Source organism: Acomys minous (genome assembly GCF_964271855.1).
Source record: "Acomys minous genome assembly, chromosome: 6".
Classification (NCBI taxonomy): domain Eukaryota; kingdom Metazoa; phylum Chordata; class Mammalia; order Rodentia; family Muridae; genus Acomys; species Acomys minous.
The window spans coordinates 32,816,255-32,831,697 of record NC_140487.1 but is presented as its reverse complement, the minus strand read 5'-3'; positions in this window follow the sequence as shown (position 1 = coordinate 32,831,697).

Sequence of the window (15,443 nt, the reverse complement as noted above, 5' to 3'; positions counted from 1 at the left end):
CAATACAGGATAAACATACTACAGAAAACAGACCCAAAGAAGATAAGCAACAAAGAGGATCCATGGAAGGATGATTAAATCTCACTCAGAACAGCACAGGTAGTGGCTGAAAAGAGGAAACAAGGTAGGAGAGGGAGCACAGAGGGATATGAGGGTGTTTATCAGACCTGGAGAGAGTGGGGACAGAAAGAAGGCTGCTAGAGAGAAGAGAAATGGTGAGCTGGAGCATCTCTATGACAAGCTAGAGACCAAAGTCAGGGTAGGGTCCTGGGAGGATATGGAGGGGACTCTAGCTGAGACTCCTAGTATCCAAGGTCATAAAGACTGAAGAGGACACCCTCTAAGTAAACAAGTCTCCTAGTAGAGGGAGGGAAACACCAACTCACTCTCAAAAATTTGACCCAAAATTTACCCTGCCTGTAAGATGCACAGGGATAAAGACAGAGCAGAGTTTGAAGGACTGTTCAACCAATGTCTGCTACAACCCAAGACCCACCCCGATGGGGGAGTGCCAACCCCTGACGCTATTAATGAAACTCTGCTATACTTGTAGGTGGAAACCTAGCAGAGTTGTCCTCTGAGGGGGCTCCACCCAGCAGCACCTCAAAACAGATGGTGAGACTCACAGTGAAACATTGGACAATGCATAGAGAGTCTTGTGGGAAAGTGTGAGGAAGTAGAAAAGGACTTTGATTTGACAGGAGCTTCACAAGAAGACCAACAGAGCCAACTAAACAGGACCCAGAGGAGCCTGCTGAGACTGAAGCGCCAAACAAGGATCTTACAGGGACTAGACCTAGGCCCACTACAAAGATGGAGCTGATGGGCAGCTCAGGCTTCATGTGGTTCGTGTAAGGGGAGCAGGGCCTGTCTCTGACATGTACTCTCTAGTCAGCTTTTAAATTACTTCCCCTTTTAGAGACTGCCTTGCCAGGACACAGCAGAAGAGGACAAGCTCCCTCTCCTCTTGTGACTTCATGAACTGGGGTGGGTGGGAAGGGGTTCCCTTTTTCTGAGAAATAGGGGAGGGGAATAGGGAGGGATGAGGCTGCAAGGTAAGGAGGGATGAGGCTATGACCAGGATTTAAAGTGAATAAATACATTGATTAATTTAAAAGGGGAAAAAAAAAAAAAACAGATACATTGAACCTGATAGAAGATAAAGTGGGGAACAATCTTGACTACACTGGCACAGGAGACAACTTTCAAAACAGAATACCAATAGCCAGGCACTAAGATTAACGATTAAGACATGGGACCTCACGAAACTAAAAAGCTTCTGCAAAGCGAAGATCACTTGTATTATTTATCTCAGCAATTCTCACAAGTCTAATATGGACTCTCAAAGATTACCCTGATGGCTAATGGTGTTAAACATTTCTTTTAGTGTTCTCTATTGAGAAAATTGTTTAGATCCACACTCAATTTTAAATTAGATTATTTGTTTTTATATCATGTTCATTATATATACATGTATATGTATATGTATATGTATTTGATATTAGCCATCTACCAGATTATAGTTGGTAAAAATCTTGCCCCATCCTGTGGGCTGCTGCTTTGTCTGAATGATGGTGTCCTTTGATCTATGTTTATAAGAGAAATTGGTCTCTAGTTTTCTATCTTTATTGTGTCTTTGTGAGCTTTTCTTACCAGAGTAACTGTAGCCTTGTAAAAAGAATTGGTAACTGTTGCTTCTGTTTCTATTTATTGGAAATGTTTGAGGAGTTCTGGGGTTAACTGTGCTTTGAAAGGCTGGTAGAATTATATTCTAAAGTTATCTGGCCCTAGTTTTTCTTGTTTGTTTGTTTTTGTTTTGTTTTGTTTTGGGTTTTGGCTTGGTTTGGATAATTTTTATGACTGCTTCTATTTCACTAGGGTTGTAGGTATATTTCAAATGCTTCTTTGATCTTAATTTAACTTTGGCAAGTGGGATTTAACAATAAAATTATCCATTTTTCTTAGATTTTTAAATTTGAATGATTACAGGCTTTTAATATATACCTGTATGATTCCTTGGATTTCATGATATCTGTTATTATGTTCCCCCTTTTATCTCAAATTTGGTTAATTTGGATATTTTTATTCACATTTTATTTAATTTGGATAATGGTTTGTCAATCTTTTTGATTTTCTCAAAAACTAATTCTTATTTCATTTTTTTGTACTCTGTTTGTTTCTGTTTTATTGCTTTTTTGTTTCCTTTTTCTCTATTTCCTTTATTTTTATTATTATGATTTTATTTTTAATTTGTTCAGTTTACATATTCCTTGGAGGGTGAAAAAGCATTGGTCATGTTTTCTCATCCATTCTTCTAGTCAGTGTCTTTTTTTAGGAAATTGAGACTATTGATATTGAGAAATGTTAATAACCAATAATTGTTGATTTCTGTTATTATGTTGGTGGTGATAGTGTTCATGGTGATAGTGATGATGGTGTGTGTGTGTGTGTGTGTGTGTGTGTGTGTGTGTGTGTGTGTCCCCCTTCATTTGATTTTTGTGGTCTGGGATTATTTCTTTCCTGCATTTTCTTTAAATTTTTTTTAAATTTTTTAATTTTTTTATTAATTTATTCATATTATATCTTAATTGTTAGCCCATCCCTTGTATCCTCCCATTCCTCCCTCCTCCCCCCCCTCTGCTTCCCTCCCCCCACCCTACTCACCTCCCCTATGTGTGTGACTGAGGGGGACCTCCTCCCTTTCTTGCATTTTCAAGGTTGTAGTTAGCTTGTTTATTTTGAAATTTTCCTTTGAGAACCTTTTGAAGGCTGGATTTGTAGTTAAATAATGCATATTTTTAGTTTTATCATGAAGTGTTATTTTCTACATCTATGGTAATTGAAAGTTTTGTGGGGTATAGTAAGTAGTCTGGGTTGGCATCTCTGGTTTTAAATTCTACATCACATGTCTTTAAGACTTTCTAGGTTTTAGAATCCCCACTGAGAATTCAGGTGTAATTCCAATTGGTCTGCTTCATCTTACCTGGTCTTTTCCATTTCAGATTTCAATATTTTTTTCTTTATATTTAATGTGTTGATTAGTATAGGCATTTCTTTCTTTTGGGTAGGAAAGTTTTCTTTTATGAATTTATTGAAAATATTGCCTGTGCCTTTGAACTGAATGTCTTCTCCTTCCACTATTTTTATTATTTTTAGATTTAATTACTTATATTATTCCATATTTCCTGGATGTTTTGTGTGAAGAAATTTTTTGATATCACATCCTTTTTAACTGATTTATCTATTTTTTCTATCATATCGCCAATACCTGACATTCTTTCTTTTATCTCTTATATTCTCTTGGTAAATCTTGCCTTTCCAGTTCTTACTAAAATTCCCAAATTTTTCACTTCCATAATTCCCTCAGTTTGGGTTTTCTTCATTGATTCTGTTTCCATCTTCAGATCTTAAATAGTTTTATTCATTTTCTTGTACTGTTTGTTGTGTTTTCTTGGATTTCCTTAAGGGCGTCTATAATCTTCATAAACAATCTTTTTTTTGTTTTTCTTTTTTGAGAGTGTTAAGCTGTGTTGGAATATTCAGTGCCTGCTCTGGTAGGGTTGTTGGAATTTGGTGGAGACATATTGTTCTGGCTACCCTTGATTTTGTTTTTACTGTGACTTCTAGGCATCTTGGCTTGGATAATTATAGGTCTGGCTGGTGATATATGGCTTTTCTTGCCAGTGTGTTTTCCCCCTTGATTTCTGCTTGCTCACTGGACTTTAGGAGAGTACCGTGACTGTTTAATGCCTGGTAGGAAATTTTCCATAGACCTCTTTCTCTGGCTTGCTCAGTTGGTGTATTCCCTAGGTATGCATAATGATGTTGTAGGTTGGGATAACGGAATGAGCTGGGGAAAGAAAAGTTAGAGTAGAAGACCTTTGTGGTCCACTGGGGCAGGCAGAGAGAAAAGAGAGGCCACAGTGCACAGCACGTTTACTTTTCTGTTATTTGTTTTTACGTTTATTTTAATCAATTTACTTCCTGAATACAGCTCTCTCCCTTCACTCCTCTTTGTTCTTATGAAGCTTTGCGTGTCATGATTTTTTAAAAGTAAGCCTATTTTCCTATTGATGAAAAGTAGAATCAGGGACTGCTTCTTTCTGTACTGTACTCAGACGTCCTTCTGACTGTGGTCCAAGCATTCCTGGGTCCCAGTGGGAATGCTTCTTGATATCTGAGGCACTGCTTGTGAGTGAGTCAAAGGCACTGCTGGCTGATGATGTGTTTTTATTTATGCTTTGTAAAAGCGTTTTCAGCCACTTTCCCAACCTTTACAATGTGATTCCGCATCGTTATCTGTACTCTTCCTAGATTCAGTTCGCAAAGCAGTGTCTTAGAGGGAACAGTTGATTAAATGACAAAAAGATAGTAGCCATGAAAAAAATTTCAAGGTTTATGATATAAATAATAAAGCAAAGTATATGCATCTTAGTATATCAGACTTTTAGACACTTAGAAAACTCACAGAACTGATTTCACCAGCATTTTTAGTTATTTTCTTCATATTTACATCCTCTTTATAACTCCAGAGTATAAGTAAGATCATAAGAGCATTATGCATTATTTTCCATTACAGTGAGCTTTCTTGTCAAAGTTGCTTGTAAAAATCTTACAAAATATAATGGGCCCATTTCAGAGTCATCAAGTAAAAACAGATTATGCTATACCATGATTTCTAGTAAGATTTTATCTAACTAAATAATTCTAATAAAAATAAAGCAATCAGATTCTGTGAAAATAAGCTTCAGACTTGCATTTTTTTTATTTTCATATGGTTTCACCTAATTATTAATGCAAAAATATGGGAAAAATAATATGAAAAGTTACAATTGTTTTATCTGTCAAACAAAAAGAAGAAGAAGAAGAGGAAGAGGAAGAGGAAGAAGAAGAAGAAGAAGAAGAAGAAGAAGAAGAAGAAGAAGAAGAAGAAGAAGAAAAGGAGAAGGAGGAAGAAGAGAAAGAGGAGGAGAAGGAGGAAAAGACCTAGCTTAAATGATAATAGAGCAGAATACAATGTGTGTATTTTATTTCAAACAAAATTATACACTCATAATTAATTATAAACTAACAAAAGATGGCTTTCAAAAATCTATGGTTTCAGTTTTATTTTGTTTGTATTATTTTTCATCATCATAATTAATATATTTTTGACACTTTGAACAAAATGTAGTCAGAAATGTGTGTTCAACAGTACATTCTAGTGGTTTCAATTTATTTTATATTTTCATCATATCCATGATTTAAAATCGTTTTGAAATATTTTAGATTAAATATGCATCTTTTCAGTTACTTATCATATTTTAATGTGACTTAATTTTCAAATAACATAGAATGCACAAAATAATGTGTATCACTTACAGACTTCATTTATTTGTAAAAATCTTGAAGATAAGCCAAGGATTCTCACATAAATATTTACATTTCAGTTCTTTTGTTCACTCATTTTAAAAATTCATTCATCAAACTTATATAAAATATTTATTAAATAAAGTGTGGCTAAGTTATGTTTCCAAAAACACCTTGGATAGAGTTTGCTTTATGTTTTTTTTTTAACATTTTGTGTTACTTTGGTCTTTTGGTCACCAGTGTTTGACTATGTAAACTCTCAAGCTAGCTTTTGTACTTAGACATGATGAGTCACGGAGGGTGCTGGGCAGTAGCTGTCACATATCTATTTAGAGATATGATTTGATTTTTTCACCTTTTAAATAGCTCCTGCTATTTTGAGGACTTTGAAAATTGAGAATAGTTCTAATCCACTCTTCAAACATTTGTTATGTGATCTCTCTTCTTCAAGTGTTGTAAGTAAAGTCTGTAGTTATTTTTTTTATCAAGTTTTGTTTATGCATCTGAATGTATGTTAATAAAAATGTATTAGAATATTGTTTTTCAAATTCAATACCTGTCCTAAATGGTAGTTGTTATTGTTTATTTATTCATTTTGCTTTGATTGGATTTTCAAACTAAATTTCATTATGTTCCTACGTTGTACTTGCGTTCCCACAGTTCCTCCCTTTACCTACCGAATGATGCAATCGAAAGGCATGTGTTACCACTCCCTGTTCTAAGGCAAGGTTTTGTTTAAATTTTTCCTGTAGCAGTAGAGGGACAGAATGTCAAGGAAACTCCTGTACAGGGACATGATGCTTATTGTCCACATGCATGCAACTTTCTTATTGTGAAACATCCAACAATTAATTTACTTTCATTTTGTGACATTACAAAAAATTAGAGGAGTTTTATTCTACTGTATACTTAGCAGTAATTTCTGTGAATGAAATCCTGTATGTCAACTGTACTGTCACATGAAGAAGTAGCTGGGTAAGGTAACACTTAGGAGATAACGTGCAGTGTGGAGGGTAGCCCAGAGACAGAACTGAAATCAAGAACACCGTTTCACTTCCTCCTGACTCTTTTCTCTGATCATCATCCAAGACAAAGCGAGAAAGGATTTTTACCACAGAGGGTATGACAGGTCAGTACCAGCTGAAGTTGGTGGCATGCAGCTAACGCCACCACACTTCCTCCTGTGCTCCTTAGGTTGTTTGATTTTTTTCCTTTGTCTCAGTTATTCACTCTAGTAAGGAAAATTCATTTTCTCAAAGAGTTTGGATAAATTACTCTAGTCCTTTGCAAAACCCCCTTTATTGTGCTATTTTTCTAAATTCTTCAGAAATAGTTATTCATTATTTCCTAATTCACCATAAAAGAAGACAAGCAAGAAAAAATATTAAGCTATATATGTATGTTTATACACTGGGTTGCTATATTGTAGAGTTTTGTTTTGGTTTGTTTTTTTGGTAAATAGTTAATAATAGTGTTCCTATGGCTGTATCAGATATCATCATCATCATCACCATCATCATCATCATCATCACTATTATTTTACCCACCTCTGTCCTTCTGTATTTAGCTCTCCCTAAATATGCTCCCCTTTCTTTCTCTATATCTCCCTCTGTCCCTATCCTTAAGGAACTTCCACTTTCCCATTTCCCTAAGTAGTTTGCCATGAGATTTTTGTGTCCTAGTAATATCAGAATCTACACCAAAAATTTTTCACCAACATGACTGCCAAAATATAATCTGACAAGGAGCTCATATGTATTTTCATCAATAGCATATCTCTAGCTATTTATGCACTATATATATGCAATAACGATAATAAAAAAAGAGACCTTGTGAATTTAAAGAGAATAGGGAAGAACATATGGGAGTATTTCAAAGGAGGAAAGGTAATGAGAAATGTTGTAATTAAATCATAATTTCAAAACTAAAAAAAAAAAAAAAGAAAGACACAAAATGCCAAGAAGAACAAGAAGGGAAGTCAACAAGGAAAGGAAGAAAGTAAGCTGCCCCAAACTTAAATTTTGTTATGTAAGAGACTTTTGAAATTTATGTAAAATAGGGGCCAGATCAACAGTTAGGAATGCCTACCTGAGTCCCGTTCCAAGCACTGTCATCAGGCAACTCTCCATGTAACTCCACCCTCAGAAGATCTGTTACCCTATTCCTCACAGATATACATATATACAAGTAATGTAGAAAATAAAATAAATCATAAAAAATATTTACTTGGCAGCAGATGCTCAGTCAGCTCATTGCAAGTTTAAAAAATACTTGAATGATGAATAGGTCATAGTAGGAAAAACATAGAAGAAGCAGTGATCACAATCACAATGGTCAAAGACGTTTCCTCATTAAAGCAGCTCATAAACGACAAAGTGGGTGTTAGAATACTTGCCTCTAGGTTGCTTAGCAACTTCTGACATCATCACAGCCCATCACTAGATGTGCATCAGGGGCCCAGGATATAAAAAAGACAAACCCACCACCCACCTCTCTCTTACTTTGCCTCTTACTCTCCTACCTTCTCTCTCTCTCCCTCTGTCTCTTCCCCCTGGGCACCCTGCCCCTCTTCCGTTTTCCCTTTCTTCCTTTCTACAATTAAATCTCATACCATACATGTTGTGTAGTGCATATTTCAGACTTAACAGAGGGACTGGATTAAATCCTTCAAAATTAATAATTTGTTTTTCCTTTTCAGGAGCAATATAAAATAATCCTTTGTGTTTAGTGGGACTTTAAACGTTATGTAATTTGAAAGCTTCATTACTGCAATGACTGAAAGAAAACAGGATAGTTACCTCGTTCCATGGCTATTAGCCATTAGGTTGTCTTGTTTTGTTTCTTTGTTCACTTATTTTGTCTTTGTGGTTGCATGTTCACATCCTACACCTCCTGTTTGGAACAGTTGGCCTCGATGTTGTAATATGTGTTCATTGCCTTTTGTGCTTGTTCTTGTTTATTTTATTTTTTCTGTATTTTTCACTTTGTAGACTGAGAAATGAGGACATCCTACTGGGACTCTAGCTAAGAGAAATATAGGAGAATGGGGCAATAGAAGGATCCAGAGTGTCCTAGAAATCTACAAGAAGAACATTGTGACTGGTGGATCCAGGCCCAGGGGCGTCTGCTCAAACTACTGCACTAACCAAGGACAATACAGGCAGTAAACATTGAACCCTTAGTCTGATCTACCCAATGGACAGGACATTCTCCATAGTTATGTGGAGAGTGGGGATTGATTCTGACATGAACTCTGGTGCCCCATATTTAACCACTTCCCCTTGGTGGGGAAGCCTGGTGGCACTCAGAAAGAATAAGCAGGCTACCAAGATGAGACTTGATAGCCTATGAGCATATAGTGGATGAGGAGGTCCTCCTCGGTCATAGACCTAGGGGAAGGAAATAAGGTGAAAATGAGAGGGAGGGAAGGAGGGAGGAACGGGAGGATACAAGTGATGGGATAACAGTTGAGATGTAATCTGAATAAGTAAATTAAATTAAATTTAAAAAAGAAATGAGTGTCACTGGCTGGTAATTATATAGCATTCTCTCTCATAAGATGTAGTGATGTGAATGTGCTTCTTTCCTGAAAGAGTTCTGGGCCGGAGGCACAGTCCCTGCATAGTGAGGGCATCGGGCTGCAGAATTGTTAGGAGATGAACCTTAGTAGGATGTAGTTAGAAACGATTACACTAGTTATATGGACCTACTTAGCCCTCAAGTATGACCCATGTTAATCTCTGGATCTTTCTTAGTTCCCATCGCACATTCACTCTTGTTGATCCTGCCACTCGATGGCACCATTCAAGGCTCTCTGGTGCCACAAACTCTGTGTGTTGAGGCCTTTAAAAGGCGTGAGCTGCATGCAATTACTTTCTTCATAAAGTCTTTAGCCACTGGTATTTTGTTATAAAAATAGAGAACAGAAACTAAAACAGAAAACCTATTTATAGAAACATGGTTGAACTGGTAGTTTATTTTAATGATGTTTCAACAAATGTTCTTCACTTATAATAGCACCTTCAAGATAAATGGCTTATCAGATCTATTTCAAATATTTTAAAAGGCTGCTTCTTATGTTCTGATGTGCATATGGTAAAATGTACATTATAACTCAGAGCTGAGATAGTGCAATTCTGACAAGTTTTCATGTAACATTCACCCTCCTGAAGAGATGACTGGCAGATGTTGAGAGGCTATGCTCCTATGGCAGAGTAAAAACTCATTGTATTTAAAGCATCTTTACTGCAGTCAATCAGCTACACTTAGATGCAAGAACGTTTATCACTAATAACCATTTTAAACAAGATAGGGAATCTGTGCTTTGGTGACGGCAACAGGTAGCAATCACAATTAAAGTTGAAACCCAAGGCTCATGGATATGAATCTGTTAAATGTGTTTAGAAGCAACAAAATAAGCTGGGTCATTTCAATGCTGTAAATGCATTTTGAAGAGTAACTCGTCTTTTTCCAAGAAACTGCACTTCATTCTGTGATGTTTACATAACCTGCTAGATACCCACGCATACGTTCCTCAGGCCCAGTGAGAGAGTATTTTTTAATACCCTCACTCCTTAGATATTTGGTTAATCAAGAAATATTTTACACCAACTCTTTCCAGACACATTCATATGATTGCAAACTCTGAAAGATAAATTGTGTACTCCGAGAATTTATCATTTAATGAAGGATCAGCCATTTAGCTCTTGAGTTCGCTATTTCCCGTCTAGACAACTTCAGCATGATATTGTTTGGATAACTTGCCTCTTTCCAAGCTCTCCAAAGTGATGCAATTGCTTTTTACCTCTATAAACTTTGTTTACTAAAAGATCTCTCAAATAACCACACATGTTCTTAGAAGGATCTAATTCTTCCCTGGGATATGGTGCTATCTGAATCAGATGGTTTACACAGCTTTTACTAAGTTTTTGACAATATTTATATCAGAGTATAGAGTAAATCTAAATCTGTGTTTTTTTCCTGTAATATAAAATATACTCCATTCTTTCATTGTATTAATACGTTTTCTAATGTTCATAATTTTTAATTATTTCTTTTAGAAAAACAGGAGTATTGATACACAGATGTAGTTATAACACATTTAGTTTGCATCTATTTACATAAAATACTACAACATAAATCTAGGAAGATACTGGTGCTATTAGCAAAATCAATGGGTTAGAACCTTAAAGAGTAATTTCCTAGAGTTAGAGGGTATCCGGGCATAAAGTCCAGATGAAAAGTTAATTATCCACTCATAAAATGACTTCTTTTATTTTGCAGGAGTACATGCAAGCAGAGCACTGTGTACATAATAATAAATAAATAAATCTTTTGTACAAATTAAAATGCTTTAGTTATGAAAGTGCTTTATTACATGTGTGATTTAGAATCTATGAGCACTTTTCTTTAGCAGTATATTGGCTGTGTTCCTTTGGAGAGATTTGAAATTTTTCTCTTTTCAGTTCCTCCTTCACTATGTGGAAGACTAGGAAATGTGTTTAATGTATGATGTTGGTTTATTAATGAGAATTGTTTCATAGTAAAATTTGATTATAATTTGTTAAGTTAGAAGTACTACTTTTTATGAGATCAGTTACTGGTATACCATTCTTTCTCAAATTTACATTATGAAAGAATATCAAAGAAAAATATGGATTCCAATAAGATGTTATATAAAACATTGATAATGCCTGATGCCGGGGCATGGTAGCACATGCTTTTTTAATCTCAGCACCCAGAGAGTTAGAGGCAGGTGGATTGCTGTGAGTCCAAGACCAGCCTGATTTCCAAAGTGAGTCTATGACAGCCAAGGCTACATGGAGAAACTCTGTCGCAAAACAAAAACAAAACAAAAAACAAAAAACAAAACAAAACAAAAAAACTCCTCAAAAAACAAACAAAAAATGTCACTCTAACAAATTATTCATGATAAAATAATACTACTACTGCATTTTTATTTTAATTTAAAATTTTTAGCTTTTTATCAAGACAGAAAATGAGATAATATTCACTGAAAAGAACTTTCAGCATTTTTAAAGGGAATGATTGTATGAGTGAATGCTCCTGCAGTTTGGGTCTGTAATACTTGATAAGTCAACTCCTGGTGGACATTAATCATGTTATCTATGGAAGTCTAATTGTGTTTTAAAGAGGGCACCAATGCAATGAACTCACACATAATATTATCAAGTTATGTCATAATAATTGGTCTTTACATGACCATTGCTTTATTTTTTCAAATAAAAATGAAAACATACTTTCTAATCATTAAACCAATTTTATATTCAAATAAAAATATGTTATTTCAATTTCTAAAACATTAATTACTGTGGTTAAATTAAATTTGAAAAACTTTGTCTACATTGTTTATACATTTAAGTGAGAAGCTTTACTTTTTAAAATATTTTTAAAACTTTTAAATTTGTACACTTAGATTTCTAGGGGCCAATTCAAAGACTGTCAATTCCATCAATATATAATTTTAAAATAAATAGTTTTCTTATCTCTTTGAAAGAGGTATTAATATCTTCCTGTTTAATAAAATATAGAATTTAATATCTGTTGTTAATTTCTATAAGACAAAGTTAAGAAAACCTATTCAATATGCAAAATTATCTAAAATATCATCAATCAAAATTTAAAACAAGTAGCCTACTTTTACTACAAATTTCTGGAGTCAATGAATTATCTGGACTAAATTATTACACTCTTTGAAATAGAAAGCATGATTTTAGAATCTGATGGCTTCTTCTTAGAGGTGATAATGATAAAGTAAAATTTTCAATTAAGCTTTATTTATCTTCATACCTAAAATTCAAGCACAGGCATCTACCAATCAGTGTAATCCCTTTTTGAAGGATGACAAACTTACTAGAAATGCCTCTGCCACACCTTGAGGTACTTGTAATGTGTTTGAAAGTTGGTACATATACATTTAAATGTCAGCATGATTTGGTTTTTCTTAGTGGCACATTATTGATGAACTTCAGAGACATTTTGATGTTGTGTATCAAGTTCTAAAGCATATTTGAATATAACTACTGGTACCTTTAGCTAATATATATTTCACACACACTGGAATAGGTTTCCAGTTGAAAACTGCTTAAAAGAGTATTTCTACCACTATGAGTTGAGAAAGATGATTTTTTTTATAGTATAGATAACATTATAGCTGTTACTTTATCCAATGAAGCTTTGTATCCATCTCCTCTAATTCATTATTATTCTTCAGAGCGAATGTAAACTATTATTCTGAGTTCTATAAAGTTGCCATTACTGCCAACCTTATGTGACTGCTAGTAAAACTAAAGAAAAGACAGGGTAAGTGGTTTAATGGAACCATATGGTAACCAATAATTCACAAAGTTATGAGAGAAGCAGCCAAAATATAATCTGTGGAATAATTACCATTTTTGAGCCTACACCAGAGAATACTAAAATAACTAGATAAAACTAAAATACTAGATAAAAAACCAATCACAAAAGACATTTCTCTATCTCATGTGTGTGTGCATATGACTATAGGTGTCTGGGAAGGCGTCTATCTCTTGCACTTAAGTTACAGGTGGCTGTGAACTGCCAGACATAGATCCTGGGAATTGAACTTGTGTCCTCAAGAAGAACAGTAAGGGCTGGAGAGATGGCTCAGAGGTTAAGGACACTGACTGCTCCTCCAGAGGTCCTGAGTTCATTTCCCAGCAACCACATGGCGGCTCACAGCCATCTATAATGTGCTCTGATGCCCTCTTCTGGCATGCTGGTGTATGTACAGCCAGAGCACTCTATACATAATAAATAAATAAATATGTATAAATACTATTTAAAAAAAAAAAAGAAGAGCAGTAAGCAGTCTGAACTGCTCATCCAGCCATCTATGTAGCTATGAAAGATGCAAATGCTAAATTAATCTAGCTGCTTACATATCGGTACAAGCCTGTTAGGAAGGCTGAGGCATGAGGGTTGTTGCATTTGATGCAAGCTTGAACTACACAGTGAGTTCAAAGACAGCCTGAGCTACAGAGTGATCCCTTGTCTTAAGAATATAAAAATTAGGCATGTAGCTACATGGTAGAGTGCTTAGCTACCATATAAATATTGAAATTGATGTTTTTAAGTGTATGTACTATCCAGACAAACCTTGGCAAAGATAGAGTGATGGGATACAAATGCATTCTAGATTGAGGTAACTTGACTAAGGTAAAAAAAAAATGTGACATTCTTAATGAATTCATCCCAAATCAACTGTTTCTCAGGGTGGACACTGAAGCTCAAAATGTCCTGTGGTGAAATGTGTGCAAAACCACAATTGTACATTGACATTCTTGAAGAGATGTGAACCAACATTTACTCAACTTAGATATGTAACCCACTACAGGTGAAAGCATTAATACCACCAAATTTGAACTTAGTGAATCAATGAATAATAGCAGGGTGATTTGAAAAAAATATAGGTAAAAATCACTCAAAGACAGCTGCATCACCAAAGCCCAACCGAATATGGGTGACACCTCACAAAAGCTGGGAACCCGGAGGACACTGCATGGCCTTTTGGCAACTCAACAGGTTGGGAAGGATGTTTTCCAGGAGCTCAGCTCATCTAAGGCTGTTCCTCTGCAGCTTGGCCATTCTTTCTTTCTTTCTTTCTTTCTTTCTTTCTTTCTTTCTTTCTTTCTTCACTTTACATCCCAATCTTTTTCACCTCCCTCCTTTCCTCTCTGCCACACCCTCCATCCCTCTTCCCTCGATTCCCGCCCCCCTACTCATCAGTAGAGGGAAGCACTACCCTCACTAATCCACTCAAGTACATATGGACTGGGGACATCCTCATGCACTGAGGCCAGGCAAGGCAGCCCCACCAGAGAGTGGTGATCAGGAAGCAGGCAACAGAGTCCATGTCAGAGACAGCCATGCTCTCCTACTAGAGGACCCACATGAAGACTAAGCTGCCCATAGGCTACATCTGTGTAAGGGGCCTATGTCCGGGCCATGCATGGTCTTTGGATAGTGCTTCAGTTTCTTTCTAGGCAGTTTGATCTACTTCTGATTCGTCCAGATCTTTGGACTTCTCTTTGCATCTTGACTCGCCTACAAATTACTCAATAATAACTCTTTACTGTGTATACAGTTTTGGAGAAGGAATCTGGTAGGTTTCAGAGACTTTCAAAACCATTTGAGTTCTTTACTTCCTATATTAATGAGTTTCCCTGCAGTATTTCACCTTCTCTTGGAACAACATGTTATTTCATCTTCCTAGTGGTACAGTCTTTTAATCCATGAACTATGGGTCAGAGGCAAGCAGATCCCAGTGAATTTCCTCTGAGTTTGAGGCCAGTCTGTTTGACAGAGCAAATTCTAGGACAGCCAAAGCTATACATGAAACATTTTCTTGGAAAAACAGTTCCCATTCAAGATGGAAGGTTTATTCCATACCCCACCCCCTTAAGGAAAATAGCTATACAATGATCACACACACACACACACACACACACACACACACACACACACACACACACACTGTGCAAAAGACAATAGAAGTTATTTCAGTGAGTACCTGGTGCAGAACTGTGGTCTTCTTCCCCAGTGCTTGGCATGTGACATTTATTATTTTTTGTCATTTTTATTACTTTTTTTTACTTTTTACAAATACATTTATATTATTACACATATATACAATAAACTACTACAGAAGGAAGAACTTTGACACAATCAAGAATTATATAAATGTTACATTTGTAGTGTTTTGGCTATTTGTATTTGGTGGCCCTGAAGAAAACATCTTTCTTAACTTGGTGCATCTAACATTCTGAATGTAAATCAATATCTATCAAATCTCATCATTATCATCTTAAAACATCTATTTAGACCTAAAAACATCCTAACCCCTAAACAACTAAGCTTTATTGTAAAACTAAACTATCTGGTCTTCTAGACCTTCAGAGACTTGAGAAGGAATAAAATTGATTAGCTGAGTACTGGGAGAGCAGGTTAGTGGCTTTCCAAATGAGAAGATGACAGAGACAGTTGCTACCTGAATAGTCACCCAAAACTCTCTATAATGTTGGAGCATCATCTCATCCTTCTGGCACAATATA